Genomic DNA, 20,500 nt, shown 5'->3' with positions numbered 1-20,500 from the left:
AGCACTGGCCCTGCCGTGCTGGCACTGCTCTGTGGGCAGAGCTGGCAGGGCTCTGTGGGCGGCTCACTATTTGTGATGTAGATCATGGCAACTCACTGAGGGCAGGCTCAGTAGTCCCTGACACACAGTAGGTGCTTAGTAATGGTGGGTGAGTTGGTGCCAGCTCCCAGGACCTCTCACTATTGGAACGCCCTCCCCCGGGCATCCTCCCTGCGGAGCCATTCCAGCTTGGATGGCAGGGATGATGCCGGTGGCTGGTCTTTGGCCCCAGGGTCTCTGAGGGTCCCTTGCAGCCCTGCCCGGGATCTGTTTCGAGCAGGATCTGGCAGGCGTTGGGGAATGATTGGTAACTGGATGGAGGACAGATAGTTCTCAGTTCTGCCCACTGCTAAAGCCAGAGCCACACAAGGAAGTTAGAGACCCGGCCAGCCTGCTGTTTGCTGGGGGTGGGAGGGGGTGTGACTGGGAAATGGAGAGCAGCATCCATTAGGGAGAGGCCGGGCAACTTCATCCTGTGACAGGCAGGAAACCCAGCCACTTGCCCAGAGTCACAGCCATATGGGAAAGAGTCAAGATGCCAGTCTGGTCCCTAGAGCAGAGCTCTCCCTTGCAGCTGAGTTTCTCATGTCTCTTAGTTCTGGGCTCTCCCCTGCAGCTGAGTTTCTCATGTCCCTTAGTTCTAGGCTCTCCCTTGCAGCTGAGTTTCTCATGTCTCTTAGTTCTGGGCTCTCCCTTGCAGCTGAATTTCTCATGTCCCTTAGTTCTAGGCTCTCCCCTGCTGCTGAGTTTCTCATCTGTCCCTTAGTTCTGGGCTCTTCCTTGCATCTGAGTTTCTCATGTCCCTTGTTCTGGGCTTTCCCGTGCAGCTGAGTTTCTCGTCTGTCCTTTAGCTCTGGGCTCTCCCCTGCAGCTCCTAGACACATTCAGTTGCTGAAAATAAATTTCCCACTAGTCTCTTTCACCCATTCCTGTCTTAGATTGCCACACTGTTCTGAGCAGGAAACACCTTATGATTGGGGACTTTCAGGGAGGAGGCCTCAGCTCTGCCAGTTAATTAGACCTGGGGTGGTGGGAGATGGGAGTAATAGCATCATCTCTCTGATCCTTGATTATTCCATCTCTAAAATGGGGCTGAAATCCCTGGATGGACTATTCCCCAGGGGGTGTGCATATCAGAGAGGAGGGACAGTTCATGGTAAAGACCTGGGCAAGAAAAAAAGACTTTTTATTTTTAAACTTCAAATGAGAGCGTTTTCCCGGAGCCATGGAATACCACGTGGCCCTCCCTTAGGAAGAGGTCCATCTGTCGGCCTTTTTGGAGGCCACGGTCCCTTTGGAGGCTGGGCCGGTTATCTGAGCACGCCCTGGAGCCCAGACAGAGCTGGCCGGGCGCCCTGGCTGCCATGGCTGTGGCAGCCTGCCTGGTGCTTCTGTCTAGGTCCAGCAGATAACAGTGTCTCCATGTGGCCGGGGCCACTTTGACTTCCATCCTTAAAAACACATGACCAACCGTACCATTCTTGGGATCTTCTGGGGGAAATCCCTACCTTGGGAAGGGGGGGGGGGGGGGTTGCTCTGACTTGCTTCTGTTCTTGGGGCTCCCAGGGTCTTTGTTGATTGGCCCCAGTAGCCATGGGGGTGTCCGTGTCCAGTTGGGAAGTACATTCTCTGCAGAGCCTTTCAGGACCTGGAACTGGAAGGCACCCTGGGAAGAGCGGTGACTTAGGTGTTGGGAGTCTCGGATTCTACTCCTGGCACTGCCCATATCCCTGTGTGTGGCCCAGCAGGGCCAGGTACTTCCCCTATCTATAAAGGCCTTTCACCTTTTAAAATGGGCTTGTTAGACTTGGGCAGCCATGATGATCGTATCCTCACAAAGACCGGGGGAGACCTATCGTTGCCGCTTCCATCCATCCCAGTTTTACATTTGAGGAGCCTGAGAAAGAAAGGTAGTGAGTTGCTGGGCCTCACTCAGCTGGCGAGGGCCTGAGGGGAGACTCTGGTCTCTCTGGTCCTGAGGGACCTCCCCCCTCCAGCAGCCAGAGCCTTCCCTCTGTGCCCTGAGGCCTTTCCCACATCTCCCCTTCTCTCAGTGTCTGCCACTGGATTTCAGAATGGGGGGGGGGTGTCTTCAGAATAAAGTTAGGGGCTTGGAATCTGGGAGCCCTCTGATGATAGCCGAGTCCACAGGTAAATCACTTCCTCTATGAGCCTCAGTTTCCTTATTTGTTAAATGAGGGGGTTGGGGGCAGCTAGATGGCTCTGTGGATAGAGCACCAGCCCTGGAGTCAGGAGGATCCGAATTCGAATGCAGCCTCAGACACTTAACACTTACTAACTGTGTGATGCTGAGCAAGTCATTTAAGTCCAATTGCCTCAAAAACCCCAAACCCGCCCCCCTCCCCCCCAAAGGAAGGGGTTGCTTGGATGGTTTCCAAGGTTCCCTCTAGTATTGCGTCTCTCTGATCTTCTAACCCACGGGTTCTGATCTCGCCTCAGTCACACTGTGTCAGGGTGACTCTGGTTACAATTTGTGAACCTCAACTTCCTCATCTGTAAAGTGGGGACAAATGCTTGGGTCTGCCTCAGAGGTTTATGAGGGTCAAATGGGGTGAATGGAGATATAATCTGTTGTTATTGGGCAGCTGGCCCGGGGCTGGGCAGTGCCCACTTGGGGTCATGGTTGAGTTCACCCTCTGAGTCCTCATAAGCTCTTCACTTTCTTACAGCCTCCTCCCCCCCCCCCCACCCCCAGGGCCAGGGGGCGGGCAAGCACCTTTAGGTGTTGCCCAGGGTTCCTCAGGGCCACGGGGTGTCAGTTTGGATGGAGGGCTCTGCGGTTCCAAGCCAGGAGTTAGGAGAGTGGGGCAAGAATGCCAGGTGGGTGGAGGAGGAAATTCCAAGCAGATTAGGCATACCACCCGGAGCCCGTGCCGGTCCCCAGACCCAGCCGTGGCCGGCCGGAGCGGCTGAGCCAGAGGGCAGAAGGGATCTCCCAGCATGGCTCTTCCCTCCCTTTTTCCTCCTGCCCCAGTTGCCCTCCCCGCCTCTTCCCCTCCCCCCATGGCCTGGAGGGATGGGTTGAAGAACCCTCTGACTTGCTCTCCCACACTGGGCTTTGGTACAGAGGAAATGGAAGCTTGGGAATTCCAAGACCTGGCTGGGAATCTCACTCCTTTTCCTGTTCCTCAGGCACCCTTCCTTTGCTTGGGTCTCAGTTTCCCTCTTTGCTTAGGTCTCAGTTTCCCTATCTGTAAAATGAAGGGGAATTGGTCCCATGAGGTCCCTTCTAGCTTCAGGTGCCATGAATAAGGGCCTTCAGCACCTCTTGTCTTCATGATTTGACAGATGATGAACCAAGGCTTAGGGAGGGGGGAAATGACTTGGCCAAAGTCACTTAGGTAACGAGCATAGTCTTGGTGATTTCTGCTGAGGAACCATGTGTCAGAGGTTTGAATTTATGGCCTCTGACCTCCTTCACTGCCTCTGGAGCCAATGCTGGTCAATGATACAAAGCTTTCAGCCCTGGTGAACCAGATGTTGGGGAGGGAGTATATCCTTTCTGCCCCTTTTGTCCCTGCAAAAACAAAGTGCCGCCAGAGCCAGGCCCCAGGTTTCCAGGCTTGGAGCAAAATTATCCCAATTCTCTGCTCTCTCCTCCCTCCCCCAGGCTTTTTTCTCTTCCCTTTTACTCTTTTATTATTATTTTATTTCTTTATTCTTGATATATCCTGTTTGTGACATTGGGGGGATCCAAGACTTGGAGAGGCAGAAAACTCTGTGCTTGGCTCATTTGACATGGGGGGGGGCGGTGTCCCTGAGATGGGGCGATTTAGAGCAGTCGGACCAAACTCTCCTTATTTGAGGGATGAGGGCCGACGTTACCCGGTAGCTTTGACTCCAAATCTGGGGAAGAAGGGAACATGGGGGGATGAGGGTTGGAACCCAGGGGCAGAATTCAGAAACAGTTTCTGGAGTGAGCGGGGAGGGTTTGTCTGGAAGTGGTGCTGGGGTGGAAAGTCAGTACGGTACACGGGGATGGCATGTGGTTAGGGAAATACACGGGCTGGATTCCTGGCCTTCCTCAGGCCCCAGACTGGCAGATCATGGACTTGAGTCAGATGACAAATCACTCAGCATGATAACCTGGTGTTTGAAAAATGAGATTTGTCCGTGGCTTTTGGGCAGCAGTGGTGAGGGGGCTGCTCTTAGGAAGGCCATACTGTCTGTGGAAACCTGGGTAAGCCCTTAGTGCCCAGGGACCTTGGACTGGTGGGTTGCAGAGGAGGTGCTATCTGTACCTTTAGAAGGAGTTTCCTTAGATGGAAGTTTCTAATGCCCATAAAGTTGCTGGAATCTTTCCCAGTAATGAAGAGAAACAGTGATGCCCAATCCGTTGTTTTGGTCTGAGAGTGTATACAGTGTTCTGACCCGGTGGTTCTACTCCTCTCTGCCAGAGAAGGGAGCCCCTGGTCCCTTAGTCTGTTTGCTGGGCCCTAATGCTTTTATTCTTTTTTTTTTTTTTTTTTTTTTTTTAATAAAACATGTGCATGGGTAATTTTTCAACATTGACTCTTGCAAAACCTTCTGTTCCAAATTTTCCCCTCCTTCCCCGACCCCCTTCTCTGGATGGCAGATAGTTCTATACATGTTAAATATGTTAAATACAATGTATTTGTACATATTTATACAGTTATCTTGCTGCACAAGAAGAATTGGGTCTAGAAAGAAAGGAAAAAACCTGAGAAGGAAAACAAAAATGCAAGCAGACAATAACAGAAAGTGAAAATTCTATGCTGTGGTCCACACTCATTTCCCATAGTCCTCTCTTTGAGTGTAAAGGGCTCTCTTCATCATTGAACGATTGGAAGTGGTTTGAATCATCTCGTTGTTGAAGAGAGCCACATCCGTCAGAATTGATCTTTGTATAGTCTTGTTGTTGCTGTGTATAAGTGATAAAGATGGTTAGTCTTTGGAGTACAGAGCCCTAAAGTTGCTGGAATCCTTCCCAGTAATGAAGAGAAACAGTTACGCCTAATCCAGTTGTTTTGGTCTGAGAGTATATATAGTGTTCTAACCCTGGGGTTCTACTCCTCTCTGGCCAGAGAAGGGAGCCCTGGTCTCCTCAGTCTGTTTTCTGGGCCTTAATGATGGTTATTCTTTGAAGTACAGAGCCCTATTGGAGCTCTTCACCTGACTGCGGTAATTGTGGGTCTTGCTCTCCAAAAGCACCACTCCCTTCATTCAGCACCAGCCCAGCCCAGCCTTCCAAGATGCCTCGTGGACTGCCCGGGGCCATTAGGTCCAAATGCCTCGCTAGGTTTTGTCATTTTCCCAGTTGGTGCTCACTTTGTTTCCAGTTCTTGGCACTCCCCCCCCCCCCCCCCCCGCCCCCCCCCCCCCCCCCCCCAATAAGTACATATATAAGGCTGCTGCTCCCATCAAAGTATAAGCTCCTCTACGGCAGATACTGATTCATTTTTTGTCTTTGTATCAGAGCCGCCCCGGTGCATAATAGGATTTAATAAATGCTTGTCTATGATTGAATGACTTGTTTTTCTCTGACTTCCCAGGGGTGTATGTGTGTATATACATAGATGCAGTAACTCAAAAGAAACATAAAATATGCAAATGTAGAGACATCTCCACTCCAGGTATTGATGTGAACTGTTTGTGCTTGACCTCTGAGCTGTGCGCGTGATCAGCCACGGTGGGACGTAGGGGACCCCTGACCCTGACATATGATGTCATTTTGGTAATCTTCAGTTCGAAGGGCAACAGCCACCAGTATACGTAGCCATATATCCATGTGTATATGTAATACCCACATGTGTACATACAGACACGTGTGTGTGTGTGTGTGTGTGTGTGTGTGTGTTCTATATGTCTCTCTCTGTGTCTCCAGTAGTGCTGGCTCAGAGTCGACTTCTCTCATTTCCCCAAAGCAGCGGCTGAGGTCCAGAGGTGAGCTGGGCAACCACCAGCAGTAGGCTTGTGCACCCAGGAGTCTAGTCCCTTTTCCAGGTTTGTGGGATCTTGCCCCTGATTTTCTAGAGAAAGTTTTTCCTCAGGTGCTCAGGTGTGGTTCTCCCAGGCCCTTGTACCCCGGAGAGCGGGGCTTCTCTGGGGGCTCCCATCTTCTGATTTCTCTGTCCCAGCATGTGATCCACTCACCCAAAAGTAGAATCCTACCAGCCTCCTACCTGTCTCTGCTTGGATACCTCAGCAATGAGGTGCTCATTTCCCTACTCCTTCCAACAGTGTGCTTCGGTCTTAGGGAAGTCTTGCAGGTCCTTCTCTCCTATAATTACAGAAAATAACATAACAAGTGATAGTAATGATAAATAGTAATAACGATAAACAAATGCAGCATTCTGAAGCTTGGACCCCACACCCAGCCTGGGAGGTGGTTGCCACCAGTTGTGTTGTCTCCATTTCATTGATGGAGAAAGAATGACTGATTCTGAGGCACACAGCTAGTCAGTGGCTGGTACATAGAAGGCGATTAATAAGTGCTTGCTGATTAATGGGAAGTGCCATGCCCAAGGTGCTCTGCACTGAGCCACACTTTCCTAGCCAAGTGTCTCCAATCTGGCAGCCCCCAGAGTGAGATCTGAGATGGGGTGACGATGAGTGGAGGGAGGCAGTTTGCCTTTATTCCTCAGTGAGAATTTAGTCTGCACCTACTGTATACCAGGCATTATGCTAGGTGCTGAGGATACTTGACAAACAGGAGTCTCTGCCCTCCGAGACTATTGCCAATCTATTACGTTACATTCTTTTCCATATATAAACAATGTTGAAAACTCCCTCTACCAAGAATTATTTGGGGGACTCTGAGAAATTCTACATGACTTGTCCAGGATCACAGAGCCAGGATGTGTTGGAGGCTGGACTTAAACTCAGCCCTTCCTAACTGAGATATCCTTCTCTTTAGGAAACATAGCTAAGTTCTAAGAATTCCCAAAAAGAAGAGTTTGTAGTTAATCTTGCTCTTGCGAAGGAGCCGGAGGAGTTGATTCCACAATGCAGGTGGGAGTTGGAGGGGGTGGGGAGTATGGTGGCCAGTCTTGGACTTTAGAAAGTGGAGGATGGATGGGAGAAGGGACAATCTGAGCTTCCCTATCCTTCTGTGATTCTGTAGTCTGCCTAAAGTTCAGGATTTGAATCCAGATCTCTGACTCCTCAGTTCAGTGACCTATTTGATTTCCTGTTGGAACCAGAAGGTATGACCTCCCTTGTCTGTCCCTTGTCACTGAGAAATAATGAAGTCTTGATTTTTAGGGGGGAAAATCTGACTATAACCCTTTCCATCCTTCATCAGTTAACCATTCTTTTTGAAGAAAGACTCAAGCATTTTGTTAAATCGATTGGTATCCATTGAGTCGGACAATCAGTATATGAAGTATTCTACATCTAGAGTTCTCCTGGGCAGAGAGGAGAGGGAGTTTGATTTTAAGAGGAGAGAGAGAGAGAGAGAGAGAGAGAGAGAGAGAGAGAGAGAGAGAGAGAGAGAGGAGAGAGGAGAGAATGTGTGTATGTGAGAGAGACAGAGACAGAGGAAGTAATAATGAAAAGGGAACAGTTGAAAAGAGACCTTGAAAATTGAAACCTGCCTATCAGGTGGGCAGGTCTTGCCTCTTTTTCTGAGTACTTGAGAATAAATTGTAGGGGGGAAATGGTTGATTGAGTCTACCAGGCAGGGCGGGCACAGCTGAACTGTGACTTTCTGGGTCCTCAGATATTGAAAAGATCAGTGGTTCAGGAGGGGCCCCCCACTGGCCACTGCTGGTTGTGTCCTCTTGGCCAAGTACTATTTTTCTCTGGGCCTCAGTTGCCTCCCTCTTAAGGTTGTTACTGTATTAGTCAATCAGTAAACATTCATTAAAGGTTTGTTCTGGGCAACACACAGTGCTAGGCACTGGGGAAATAGAAAAATTGAAGCAGTCTCAGTCCTCAAAGGTTACAAATCTTTGAAGACACTTCTAGATATAATAATTGCCTGTGTTGATAGAATTTTATGTACAAACATTGGGGGGATTTGCAAATCCAGCCTCAGATGGAAAGACTGTCTGACACTAGTAAGCCCCTTAATGTGTCTCTGTCTCAGTGCCTCAGTTTCCTCATCTGTTAAATAAGATAATAATGACATCTAGTGAGGATCCATCCAGTGAAAGCATATTTTAAAAGTGCTTAGCACAGTGAAAAGCACATAGTAAGTGCTTAATAAGTGTTTGTTCCTTTCCCATATAAAGGAGAAGAATAAAAGTCTCCTGAGAGGGAAGATCATAGATTCCACGTTTCAAGTGCAAAAATCTCTCCAGAATCCCTGCTGGGTATTTAGTTTCTCAGCCCGTGGGATGTTGGAGACAACAGTAGTCTACTCCCTTCAGCTCTGCCAAGAAAGACGGGAGGTATATTTTCTCCACTTTTCTTGGGGTTCACACTGGTTTCCATAATATTTACACAACATTCAATTTTGCTTTTATTTTTATATTTAAAAAAAAATTTATAAAGTGGGGTTGGGAAGGGGGAAATAAACATTTATATCCGCCTGTTCTGAGCCAGGCCCCAGGCTACCTTTTTATACTTATTATCTCTTCTGATCCTTACAACAACCCTGGGAAGTAGGTGCTATTATCCCCATTTTTACAGAGGTAGATACAGAGGTAAAGTGATTTGCTTAGGGTCACATAGCTAGCTCATATTTTAACTTACATCTTCCTGACTCTAAGCCTAGTACTATATCCACTGGGCCACCTAGGTGCCTAATAGAGTGAACTTCTTGCCTCAGTTTCCCCTTCTGTAAAGAGGGGAATTGGAATTGATGGAATTGATGATCTCTAAGTTCCATTCCAGCTTTGAACCTATAACCCTCAGGTTAATTTTTTTTATAAAAGCCAAAGCTTCTCGAAGAGCAGGGAGCAGATGTCTCCCTGTTGGCAGCACATAGTAGGTGTTTAATACATGCTCTTGAGGTTGAATCATTTTAGAATTGTGAGTTGCTTTCATAAAACCAGCTGTTGGGTTGGCCAGACAAATATGGTCATTATCTCTCCACACTTGTTTTTTCCTTTCTTTTCTGATAAAAAGCTGATTCATGGAGAGCCATAATTAGAACCCTTGGTGTTCACTTCCAGGCTCTGGTCTTTGTTCTGCTGCCTGTCCCTTCTGATGAAAACCGGGGCTGATGCTTCTGAACTAGACATTTTGGGGCCTTTGATGACATCATCTCTGCTGTCAGGCTTGTCATGAAGCTCAGCAGACAGGCAGCTGATTAGCCTTCCAAATGGAAAACTGCCCCTCAGAATGGTGGCCTTGCCCTTTGACAGTGGGATGTGAATCACCCACTCACCTCTGACCTCCTTCATTTTTTGCCTTCATAATCACATACATAGCACATAGTAGGTGCTCATTAGATACTTGCCAATAGTTTAAGTCACCTTCAGGCTTATTGTGGATATTTGCCAAGGAGCCTTTTTAAATAAGAGCTAGAAGGGACCTTGGAAGCTATTTAGTGTGACTCCCCCCAGTTTTATAGATGAACGAAGGGAGACCCAGAGTTTTGATGGGACTTGCCCTAAGTTATGAGGGTACTGAATCAGGGCAAAGGTTTGAACCAAAGCTGTCCAGTTTAAGAAGAGGGTTCTTCTTCTCTCTGTCCCCAGCTACACATTTAGGTGTGATGAGGGTCTCAACTAGAGTGGAGAGGGATCCGAGTTAGGGAGACAAATGCTTTTATATCGATTTATTTTTTTCTCATTTACATGGAAAAACAGTTTTTAATATTTTTAGTTCTATTTTTTTCTCCTTCCCTCTCCTCCTCCCTCCTCGAGAAAACAATTTGCTCTAAATTGTACATGCTGTGTGTAACCATGTAAAAATTTTCAGATTAGCCCTCTTGCAAAAGAAAAGAGACAAAAAAAACAAGAAAAAAGTTGACCAAGTATGCTTGGATCTGCACTCAGCTCCCTTGAGTTCTTTCTGTGGAGGTGGGGAACATTTTCAGAATTGTTTTGTGTTGCTGCCTTTCAGAGAAGAGAAAAGTCTTTCCCAGTTGATCACGTGACCACATTGCTGCTGCTGTGTAAGATGTTCTCCTGGTCCTGTTCCCTTCACTTTGCACCCATTCATCTAAGTCTTCTCAGGTTTTTCTGAGAGCTTCCTGCCTGTCGTATAGAATAATAATATTCCATCACGTCAGGTACCGTGACTTGTTCAGCCATTTAGTTCCAGTTCTTTGCCGGCACAGAAAGCGCTCCTTTGTACGATATTTGTGTTCATGGGGGAGGCAGATGAGGCCATTGTAATAGTCTGGGCCTGGCTGGCAGCTTTGAGAGGAGAGAAATGGGGGTCAGATGCACTGTGGAGGGCGAAGATTGGGCTCATCAGTGGGGGGAGAATGAGTTCTGGGTAATGGCGGGATTTTGAAACTGAGATCCTGGGAAGGTGATAGTGCATCCAACAGAAAAAGGGGAAGGTTTGGAAGAGGGGGCAGAGCTGGAGGGGAGATGCTGGGTTCTGTTTTGGACATTTGGGGAGTGAGATGCCCATGGGACGCATGTGCAGGAGGAAGGGTCCAGTAGGCCCGTGGTGAGGGGCAGGACATCTTAGTCTGGGAATCATTTGTATAGCGATGAGAAGTAAACCCATGAGAGATGACGCTGGTCCCCAGAGGGGAAAGGCAGATCCAAAGGCCTGGAGGTGGCAGTGGGAGACGAGGGAGCGCTTTGGCTGAAATATAGAGGGAGGGACAACAAAGGGAGTGGGAACCTGTGGAGCAGAAAGAGCGATTTGGAGTTGGGAGGATCAGGGGCAAATGCTTTCCTTTCCCTAGCCTCAGTTTTCCCCTCTGTAAGATGAAAGAGGTAGGTTATTTCTGAGATCCTTCCCAGATGGAGATGGCATTTTCTGCTTCATGGTCCTCCTGCCCACAGGCCTGCCAATCCCAGCCTTTCTCTGTGTTTGCCAAGATTAGTCACTGTGGGAGCTCATGTGGGCCGCCATGAATAGCCTTAAAAACGCAAACACAGAAGCCCCTTTCCTTTCTCCCTTGGCCTCCTTCCTCCTTCTTTCCCCCTCCCTGCTTCCTTTCTCCTTCCTTCTGTCTCTTCTGTGTTCCCTCCCCCCTTTCTCTCTTCCTTTCCTCCTCCTTAATTTCCCCCTCTATTTTTCCTTTCCCTCCCTCCTTCTCCCCCCTTTCCTTTTCTCCCTCCACCCCTCCCCCCTCCTCCTTTTCTTCCTCTTTCTTTCTGTTCCTTCTCTCCCTTCTTGCTCCCCACCCCCCCAGTTCCAAACGGGCTAGTAGCCATCCCCTCTCTTAGACATAGTAGTCTTTGGGTTGTTTTTCTTTTTCCTGCCTCAAAGTGTTTTCCGGATAAACAAACTAAAGTGTGGACATTGGGGAAAGTCTCAGCAGGGTGGGGTCTCTTGCCCAACCAGGCGAGCAGGTTTGTGCAACATCTGGCCAATTTGTGCAACATCTGGCTGGGGTTGGTCCACAGGAAGGGACCGATTGTTTGTGGGTCTGGTTTGGCCTTGGGCTCCCACCCTCCCGGGGTCCGGGGTCAATCTATCCTAAGGGGAAACCGAGGCAAACCTGGCCAAACCCTGAAGCTGAGTTGGGGGTGGGGCTGGGTAATTTTTGCTTTCTTTATACCTTCATTTACTGTTCATTCTCCAGCCCCACCCAGGCCATGTCTTGGGTGAATAAAAAAGAACTGAGGAAGAGACAGCTCAGTAAAACTAACCCACCCCAGCAGCTAGGTCTGACTGGTATATGTGGTATTCCCCACCCATAGCCCCCCACTTGCATGAAAGGAGGAGGTGCACTTACTCAGCTTTTCTGCTGGGTCCAGAGCTTTGTGCCAAGTCTGGGGAAAAGAACTGGATTTTAATTTAGTTTGCTTCAGCCTTCCTTTATTAAGCACCTGCTGTTTACTAGACACTGTGCTATTCAGTGGGGGGGCGGGGGGTTCAGAGACAAAAATGAACCAGCCCCTGACTTCTAATTGTATAAGAGAACCCAGAAGGGAGCCCAGGACCTGCCCTCAGGGAGCTCCCATGTTATACGGGGGACAGGACAGGGCAGGGCACAGTTCTCAGACAGCAAAGTGGATTTCACCAAGCGCCAACTGTCGTGGGCTTTGGGACGGGCTCCGAGAGGAGGCTGTAGTGGGCAGCGAGGAGGTGAGAGGAAACGTGGGCTCTCTGCCCCCCGTTCAGTGCCCCAACTGCAGTATTCCCTCCTTCAGTCCCCCGTGGACTTCTGGACCCCTGCCCTGCCCTCGCCCATTCTCTGGCACAAGGAAGGCATGGAATAAACACTTGTGGATTGCTGGCTCGGCCGCCTCTTCCCTGTGCCGAAAAGATGACTGGATGTTCTGGGCCCGAGGGGCTAAGCTTTAGTGTGGTCAGGATGCTGGGTAGATGGCCCACAGACATTTCTGCCCCATTGGCTGGCGGGGCCCTCAGATGACTTCCTGCCCGGCTGGCTGTGAGTCACATAGACTCAGAGACCTTAGAATTGCCCCTCGCTCTCCTTCATGTTACAGAGGAGGACTCTGGTGGCCACAGAGTCACCTCGAGAGAGGAAGGAGCCAAGCCGAGCTTCCAAACCAGGCCTCTGGTCCCAGTACACTGCACTTGCCCTGGGACTGGATAGAAGTGGGAGGCAGAATACCCTCCCCGAACCCCAGGAAGGCACGACTGGGACAGTTCCTGACCACTTTGGGCCTAGGAGATCTCCTCATCCACACAGAGAAAGGGAATAATTTTTATTAAGCACCTACTATGCACCAAGCACTATGCAAAGCAGATTACAGATATTATCTCAGCTGATGCTCCCAACCACCCTGGGAAGTGGATGCTGTTATCTCCATTTTACTATGGAGGAAACAGCCCTGAGAGGTAGAGTCTAGGGTGATTCCCATTTTACAGATGAGGAAAAGGGGGCTGGTAGAGGCCAAGTGTATTTGAGCTCCAATTTGGACCGACCCCAGCTGGGCCCAGGACCCTCCACTCTGCTCCCTCAATGTGCCAGATCTTGTGAAGGAACAGCCAGAAAACACTGTGGAAATCATAAAGCTCTCTCTGAAGGGGCTGCCTTAGCTGCAACCTGGCACCGGATCCGCAGACGGTGGTTCTGGGATTTGAACCTGACTTAACTGCAAGTCACATTGGAAAACCCAGAGGTTGGAGAAGATGACCTTGGAGGGAGAGGATGGGGAGGAGGAAGCAAGGGACCCTCTGAGTCCCGTCCCTGATGATTAGTACCCGAGTGATCATAGATGAGACCCTTAAACTCCCCAGCCTCAGTTTCTCCAAGAACAAAGTGAAAGGGGCTGGATTCAGTGGCCTCCAAGGGATGGTGAGCCTTGGACTCTGGTGGATCCTTCACCTGTAAGGTGAGAACAAAGATGGGTACCTGGTGCCTACTGTGCCGCTGCTGCCTGTCCCAGCTAGCTGTCCTGAGGCCCAGTGAGAGAGGGAGAGAGAATACTGGAGAGAAATCACCCTTTGGGATGGGGGGTAGAGCTTGATGCAGTGTCTGATAAAGAGCTCGGACTATGGAAAGCCCTGGCTTTAAATCCCTCCTTTGAGACTTAGTTGTGCTGTGTTTTTAGACACGTCATTTGACTTTCCTCTTCCACCTCCACCTTCACTTTCCCTCTTTACCAGGAAACAGATCTTGTGTCTTTTGCTGAATCAGGTCCCTTCACTGCTCAGTCAGTGCTCAAGGATCTTGGGACGTGTCCATCTTGCTCGAGGATCTTGGGACGTGTCCATCTTGCTCGAGGATCTTGGGACGTGTCCACCTTAAAGCCTCTTTTAGCCAAAACAGACAACTTGAGGAATTGTTGCTCAAAGAAAAGGTCCTTTTCTTCTTTTTTAAGATCCCTCCTCCCCTCCATAACAAATAAGTATAGTTGGGCAAATGAAATGAAACCCACTGACTAATTAGGCCCTGCCTCCTTCCCCTGAAGTCACCTGAAGTTCATTCAGTCAACAAGCATTTATTAAGCACCAATATAAGCACAGAACACATGGGGGAAACCCGCAAGAAATGGCTCTCCCTTTCCAGAGAGACTTTGTATATCATCCGTACGGTTCTGTACAATGTATTTGCACAAGGGAAATACTAAGTAACATTGAGGCTGAGGGCTCGAGCAAGTGAGGAAAGATTTCAGAGAGGGAGGCTCACGCAGAATTTTAAAGGCTATTAGGACTCTTAAGAAGCTGAGAGGTGAGGGGCAGCTGGGTGGTGCAGTGGTTAGAGCACCGGCCCTGAAGTCAGGAGGACCTGAGTTCAAATTTGACCTCAGACACTTAACACTTCCTAGCTGAGCTCCCATTGGCTTTTGCTGATTTTAGTTGGCACCGGTCCATGTGAGACTCTTCAGCTTCATGGAGTCGGCCCCTTTGGTGTTTCTTAGGGGGCAGTAATGTTTCTTTGCCTTCGTGGGCCTCCTTGTGGCTCCCCCTGGAGGCCATTGGTTCCCAGGTGTTTGCTACGCCCAAGGAGGGCTGCTCTCAGTGTTGGGGATCTTTGCCCTCTTAGGGGGCTGAGTCGGAGGGTGGATGGCTGCCCAGATAGGAGCCGCGGACTTCCCTGCCACGTCCCCCCCCAGCACGATGGTCTCATCACCTTTGCCAACCTGAGCCAGATGGGAAATGCTTTCCCCTCGTAGCGATGGCCGCAGCCTTCTTCCCTGTGCTTGTGGAGAGCGGGGATTTCTTCTCTGTTCATCATCTTGGGAAGACTTAGAAAAAGTCTTCAGACAAGGGTGCCCCCGAGCAAGCCACTTAACTGCTCTGGGCCTCAGTTTCCCTCTGTGTAGTATAAGGAGGTTGGAGCTGATGAGCGGGGAAGATTCCTTCCAGCTCCTTCCCTGCCCTTGGCTGGGGCTTTCCTCAGCCAGTCCTCTACTTTTCTTTTTCCTCATCTTCCCACATACACCCATTCCTTGGAACAAGTGAGGAGGAAGCGGAAGGTAGAAGAAAAGAGACTGGGGATCCCTGGCCCTCTTGCCTCAGGGGATGACCCGTAAGGGCTGGCAGCGGGCAGGGTTTGGTTCGCCTCTGCAGAGGCAAGGTGGAGGAAGCCCACCTGGACCCTTCTCCCTGGCTCTGCCTTCCCGGCTGCCTCCCGTGAGAGTGGCCAGGCTGACCATGGGCACCTCGAGGCTGCCCTGAGAGATGTGGGTAGGGCCCCGGCCGGGAGAAGCCAGACCCCGAGGGGTGAGCAAGAACATCGCAGGCCTCAGGGTGGCTCCCGCAGTGGGGCTGTGGGCAGGGGGGCTCTGCGCGCCGGGGACCCAGCTTGTATGGGGTGTGCCTTTCAGAGGAGTCGGGAGGCGGCTCCGGAGAGCTCGCCAGTGTCCCACATGCCCTAGGGGAAGGGGTGGCTGACTTACAGAGACAGGGCTTCTCGTGGTGACCCTTAGTCCTCTCCTAGAATCCAAGGCCTTCGGAATAGGGAACAGAGTGCCGGCCCGGATTCCACCCCAGGCACGCACAGGCTCTGTGATCCTGCAAGAGGCCTTGAACTTATCTGGGTCTCAGTCTCCTCACCTGTAAGATGGGACTGCCTGCCCTGTAGGGCTGCTGGGAGGACGGGCGCTGCCTTTGCACAGATGCCCCGTAGAAACGGGAGAGCACGTTACAGGTTCCTTCTGGCTGGTCAAGGGTGGTGGCAGAGCCCAGTGACCCGGCAGGCCCCAGCAACCCGGCCAAGCTGCTTTGGTGACGGTTCTTAATGGGATCAGTCAGAGCTCTTGGGCCTGGCTCTATGTGCGTGATATGATTTGAGCCTTTGGAGGGGGTGCCATTCTTGTCCCCGTTTTACAAGACGGGGAAACTGAATCTCGGAGCTGTTCTGGGACACGCGCAGGGTCCCACAGCTAGGAGGCGCCTCATGGGGATTTGAACTCAGATCAGTGCCACCCGAGAGAACTGTGGGGGAGGGGAGGTCTCGGTGCCAGCCACATCCTGTTACCTCCCGCGGGCCCTGACACTGGATCCAAGGCTGAGCCGGCGCGGGTTTTTATTTCGGGCTTGTTTGTTGGCCTTCATGCCCAGGCTGGCGTATCAGATGCCCAGAAGCGGGCCCGCCTTGGAAAAGACGAAACCCGGAGGGGCTTGGAGGCTGCCCTGCCACAGGCCTGAGCTGGCTGGGCATCGCCTGAGGGGAGGGGGCAGCCTGGCTCGTGTGGGCCGAGCGGGGCTTCTGACAACGCCCAGCTGTTCAGGGAGAAGGTCAGCGTGACATCGTGTGGCCGGGAGAGCGGCTTGAATTTCATAAACGGCCTGATTGGGGTGAGAGTGTGGTGGGGGAGGAAGCAAGCGTTTCTGGTCCAAGACTTAAAGCCCCTCAGTTGTTCAGGAGGCCAGGGAGCCATTTTTCTCCCTCTCTTTTTCTTTTTTTCTTCTTTCCCTTCCCTTCCTTCTTTTTTTTCTTTCTCTTTCTTTCTTTCTCTCTTTTCCTTCCTTCCTTCCTTCCTTCCTTCCTTCCTTCCTTCCTTCCTTCCTTCTCTCCTTTCTCTCCCTTCTCTCAACATGCCTGAACCTTGCCTTCTAACAAAGTTGCTGACTAATAACTCTTGGGCCCAGCAGATTAGGCAGAACTAAGTCCTCAGTCCTCTTCCTCCTTTTGAAAACTACTGTTCAGGCCTGGCCTAATGGCCGGAGCGCCTGCCTGGAAGCCTGCCTACTGACTTGCTGGGTTGGATGATCTTAGATAAGTCATTGGGCTCCTAGATTCCAGTCTCCTCATCTGGGAGATGAGATCCCTCTAGAGCATTCCTGCGCCCACCCTTGTTTCTAATTCTGGGATTTCCTTTTGAGAATTTGGCGTCTGATTTTCCGCTCTGGGACCGACCACTGGGATTCCCGTTTCTCTCCTTGGCCTTCCTCAAGGCTGGGAGTAAAATTGAAATTGGGCCCTTGGCTCCCGTATCCGCTGGGATGAGGCCTCAGTGGGAGTGAGAGCGCCTACATGTGGCACTTCTCCTTGGAGCCTGGCAGCAGTCTGGGAAGCAGCTCCGGCCGGCTCCCACACCCGGGACTGTTAGCCGGGGCTCCGACACACTCAAGTCCGGTGGAATTCTTCCTTTATGTAGATGAGGGGAAGCTGAGGGCTCTGAGACGGCCCGTGACTCACCCGCTGTGTAAAGGTAGCCCTAGTTTTCGAACCTAAGCTTCGGGATCTTAGATTTAAACCTGCAAAGTGATTGAGAGATGCTACGTTAATCTAGCTCCTTCATTTTACAGATGAGGAAACTGAACTATTGAGAGAGATGAAGTGACTTTTTTAGGGTCACACATCCAGTAAGTGTGTAAGGTCAGATTTGAACTCAGATCCTTTGACTCCACCCCAGCCTTTCATTTCAGGGATCGGTTAAGTGTGGATTTCTCTGTTGTCTCTTTGGGGTGTCTTGTCAGGATAGTATTTAGCCTCCCTTGGTAGGCGAGTTGTGGGATGCCCTGTCCAGGGGAGTTCTGGGCCACTCTCACAGCCACTTCTTCATAGAAAGTTCCCAGAGTTCCTTTAGACTGATTCCGGAACAATCCAAACTCACTCAGAATATGTGGTTTTTACTGGAAGATGATTTTAATTGAAAACAGGTTTCTGGCAGGCAGCTCCAAGCGATTTGGCGGAAGATGGGTGAGGGGGCCAGGGAGGATCATGGGAGATGTTTGTGTAACCCTGAAGCTGCCAGAGGACGAGAAAAGACCGGCCTAGGAAAAAGCAGCCCAGAGCACCCGACTTGTCCTTCTGTCTGCCCTTGAAACATTTGTTGGTGAGTTTGGAGCGAGTTGGAAGGTATTGGGCATCTGCTAACTAGAATTCATCAAGCATTTGTTAAATGCCGGTGGTGTTCCAGGTACTGCCCTTTATGTTAGAGATACAAAAAGAAAAACAAGATAACCCTTTGGAAGTAAATGTTCTATTGTTCCTATTATATAGATGAAGAAACTGAGGTCCAGAGTGATTTGTCTAGAGCTACATAGGCTAGTTACCATCTGAGGCAGGATTAAAGTAGCTATGTGACATTGGATGAATTATTTGTCAAGCCTTGGTTTCCTCATCGTAAAATGGGAGAAGGGAGATTAGATTTCGAGAGTGGCTTCTGGTTAGTTCTTGATGGCCTCGATGGCCTGTCCCGGTATTTCCTCACTCTCCGGTTGATAAACTGTCAAATTCTGAGTCACAGAAAAACTGTCTAGCCCTTTCAGCATTCATGTGAATTACCACATCACTCTTTAGTTTTGTTCAACAGACGTGCATGTAAGATACATTGTGTCAGGTTTTGGGGATACAAAGGTATATAATATATGTAATATATTTTATACCTGTCCTACTATATCCTCACTTTCTAGTGACAAACGAAACTGTCAGATCCTCTTACTGATTTGTGAATTACCATATCAGCACAGAAAAAACTGTCGAGCCCTTTCACCATCCGTGTGAATTACCACGTCGCTCTTTAGTTTTGTTCAACAGACGTGCACGTAGGATACATTGTGTCAGGTTTGGGGGATACAAAGATATGTATTATATACCTGTCCTGCTTTCTCCTCACTCTCTGGGTGACAAACGAAACTGTCAGATCCTCATACTGATTTGTGAATTACTATATCAGCACAGAAAAACTGTCAAGGCCTTTCAGCATCCATGTGAATTACCACATCGCTCTTTAGTTTTGTTCAACAGACGGGCATGTAGGATACATTGTATCAGGTTTGGGGGATACAAAGATATGTATTATATACTTGTCCTGCTTTCTTCTCACTCTCTAGGTGACAAACGAAACTGTCAGATCCTCATATTGATTTGTGAATTACTATATCAGCACAGAAAAACTGTCAAGCCCTTTCAGCATCCGTGTGAATTACCACGTCACTCTTTAGCTTGTGTAACAAGCTTGCATGTAAGGCAGCTTGTATTGGTGCTGCTAGGGATACAAAGATATACACTGACATTGATCCATGAGCTTATGGTCACATAAGGAAAAACTTGGACAGAAGCCACTGGGTGTGATCCAAGAGGCTGCCAGAGCAGGAGACCCGGCAAAGTATTGTGAGAAATGGTAGGAAGGAGGGAATCCCTTTCATTTAGGCTGAAGTCTAAATCAAGGAAGTCATCTTGGAGAGGGTATCGTCCATGTTGGGACTTGACCCAGGATCTAGGTGGGTTCCAAGATGGAGGACACATGAGCGAAGGTCCGGATATGGGAAAAGGCAGGACAAGAACGGGAGATAGTGAGTAACTTAAATTGGCTTTGTAATATGAGAAGACCTGAAAGGGAGACAGCTTGTAAAGAGAGCCTTGAATGCCGGAATCAGAATGTCTGTATATTCAGTAGTCATTGGGAAGCAGCTGAAGTCTGTTGAGAAGAGCTCAGAGCAGGGGCTTAGGAAGATCTGGCCCCATGGATTGGAGGGAAGTGGCTCAGGATATTCACAAACCCTCCTGTCCTCCCCCTCATGCACCCAGCCTTCCGATTGTTCGTCCGCCATCCCCCTCTCCATTCCTCCTTACCTCCTTTCCTCCCTCCCTCCATTAGTCCCCTTCTCTTTACTCGTGACTCTGGCTCGGGATCTTATCACTTATTTCTGGAAGCATTGCATTTGTCTCCCAGTTATTCTCCCGGCCTCCAACTCCAGCCTTCCCACCTTCCCACAGAAGCCAATTGGTATTCCTAAAGATCCAGACTGATTGTGACAGTGCTCAGGAATCTCCCATGGCTCCCAGTTGCCTTGGGATTAAAATACTGGCTTCCCTCTTTGGCATTTAAAGCCCTTTCTAATCCTCCTTGAGTTGACCTTTCCTGATGAACTTCACGTTACTAAGCTGCGGTGACATCTTGCCTCTGTTCCCATGGGAGCTACCTTTACCTTTGTAAGCCGGTGTCATCTTCAGGAGACTCTTTGTCTTTTGATTCCCCATTCTTCTGAAGCTCTAGGGGCTCGATAAAATGTTGATTCAGATGGGGTCCACTGAGACCTTGGAGCCTTTTTCTCCCGAGCTGAGGAGCTCGGATTTCCTTCCAGTTCTTGGAGTTTAAAATTGGAGAATTGAGAGTGATCTCTGCTGCATTGGCACTGGGGGGAGGGCAGTGAAAATCGATCCGTGCCCATTCATTAAAGACTCAGTTCCATTCCTCAACGGGCTCATAGTTTAGCAGGGGGACTGTATATATACAATGTTAAAAAATGGATATCAGATAGATTGGGGAATTAGGAAATAGCCATGGGGAGCAGGAGGTAGGAAATCACGGAGTTAGTCTTGGAATGGTGCCCTGAGGTTGCAAAGTGTTTTATAAATAGAATTTCCTACGATCACCATTACTTCTTCGGCTCATTTGGCAACCGAAAGTGGTTAAGTGACTTGCCCAGGATCACGCAGCCAGTGAGTGTGACTAGACTTGAACTCAGATATTCCTGACTCCCTAGTCTCCTAGACTGTTCGTTGTACTACCTTGTTGCTTCATGTAAA

General features: G+C 49.6%; 1 protein-coding gene across 1 annotated transcript in view; it reads left to right on the top strand.

Annotated features, from left to right (window-relative positions):
- SLC25A37 (solute carrier family 25 member 37) overlaps window positions 1-20,500 on the top strand; it is a 45,571-nt gene that overhangs the window by 1,554 nt on the left and 23,517 nt on the right. The window lies entirely within an intron of this gene.

Source organism: Sarcophilus harrisii, chromosome 2, assembly GCF_902635505.1.
Source record: "Sarcophilus harrisii chromosome 2, mSarHar1.11, whole genome shotgun sequence".
Classification (NCBI taxonomy): domain Eukaryota; kingdom Metazoa; phylum Chordata; class Mammalia; order Dasyuromorphia; family Dasyuridae; genus Sarcophilus; species Sarcophilus harrisii.
This window is presented reverse-complemented; position numbering and strand designations above follow the sequence as displayed.